A 1,927-nucleotide genomic window follows, 5' to 3' on the forward strand; every position below is an offset into this window, starting at 1 on the left:
CTTGCTGCCCCTACTGTCAGTGGGAAAGGACACCACAAGATTGAACCCAAAGCTAAGCACTTCTCCCATTGCAAGAAAGATCAATCTAATAGGCCAAACCAAACTGATAATTCGAAGATACTTGCAAAGATAACCAATCATACATAAAAGAATTCAGAAGATTCAAATATTGTTCATAGATAAACTTGATCATAAACCCACAATTCATCGGTCTCAACAAACACACTGCAAAAGAAGATTACATTGAATAGATCTCCACAAGAGAGGGGGAGAACATTGTATTGAGATCCAAAAAGAGAGAGGAAGCCATCTAGCTAATAACTATGGACCCGAAGGTCTGAGGTAAACTACTCACACTTCATCGGAGAGGCTATGGTGTTGATGTAAAAGCCCTCCGTGATCGATGCCCCCTCCGGCGGAGCTCCGGAACAGGCCCCAAGATGGGATCTCGTGGGTACAGAAGGTTGCGGCGGTGGAATTAGGTTTTTGGCTCCGTATCTAATCGTTTGGGGGTACGTAGGTATATATAGGAGGAAGGAGTACGTCGGTGGAGCAACGTGGGCCCACGAGGGTGGAGGGCGCGCTTGGGGGTAGGCGCGCCCCCTACCTCGTGGCTTCCTGCTTGATTTCTTGACGTAGGGTCCAAGTCCTCTGGATCATGTTCGTTCCGAAAATCACGTTCCCGAAGGTTTCATTCCGTTTGGACTCCGTTTGATATTCTTTTTCTGCGAAACTCTGAAATAGGCAAAAAACAGCAATTCTGGGCTGGGCCTCTGGTTAATAGGTTAGTCCCAAATTTAATATTAAAGTTAATAATAAGTCCCAATAATGTCCAAAACAAAAGATAATATAGCATGGAGCAATCAAAAATTATATATACGTTGGAGACGTATCATTGGACTACCGTAAGCCTCTCCCGGTAGAGTCGTCCGCTCCTGGCAGAGAGCCTGCCAGAAAAAACTCCTCGAAGCCTGCTGGACCACCCCCTCCAGCCGGGCCTATGGACCCCGCGTACGAGGCATGTGCTCCCGCAGTAGAGGAGGTGACGCTAGTCCTTGTTGTCGAGCCCCAGGCTCCAACTTGGGCAAGGCACATTGTCCACTTCCTCCAAACCTGAGAGCTTCCCGGGGACCAAGATGAAGCTGAAAAAGTAGCCCAGAGGGCCAACATGTATCAGTTTGTCGATGACACTCTATACGAAAGGAGGCCCAACGATGTGAAATTAAAGTGTGTCTGCCGGGAAGAAGGAAAGGGACTGCTGGCTGAGATACACAAAGGCATGTGTGGCTCCCACATTGGATCAAGGGCATTCGTTGGGAAAGCATTCTGGCAAGGATTCTATTGGCCCACAGCCCTCCAAGATGCGGTCGAGCTAGCCACCAAGTGTGAAGCCTGCCAGTTCCATTCCAAGAAAACCCACCCGCCTACCCAAGCTCTTCAAACAATCCCTCTATCATGGCCATTTTCGGTCTAGGGGCTCGATATCCTCGGCCCCTTCCCCCGAGCAATCGGGGGCTTTGAATTCTTGTTCGTTGCCATCGACAAGTTTACAAAGTGGCCGAAAGTGACTGTTGTGAGAAAGGTGACTGCTCATTCAGCTATCAAGTTCTTGAAAGAATTGGTGTGTCGTTTTGGAGTTCCAGCAAGGATCATCACCGACAGCGGCACCCAGTTCATGAGCCGCGCCTTAGTGCAATATGTTCATGCCCTCGGATGCAAGAACTCATTTGCCTCTGTGGCACACCCCCGAAGCAATGGACAAGCAGAGAGGGCGAACGCGGAAGTGTTGCGTGGACTCAAGACTAGAACTGTTGATACGCTGCAGAAGCACAGCAGGCGGTGGGTCGAGGAGCTGCCGGTAGTTCTCTGGTCCCTCAGAACGACACCAAACCGAGCTACAGGGCAGACTCCCTTCTCCCTGGTCTAG

The sequence above is a fragment of the Triticum aestivum genome, chromosome 7D (assembly GCF_018294505.1).
Source record: "Triticum aestivum cultivar Chinese Spring chromosome 7D, IWGSC CS RefSeq v2.1, whole genome shotgun sequence".
Lineage (NCBI taxonomy): Eukaryota > Viridiplantae > Streptophyta > Magnoliopsida > Poales > Poaceae > Triticum > Triticum aestivum.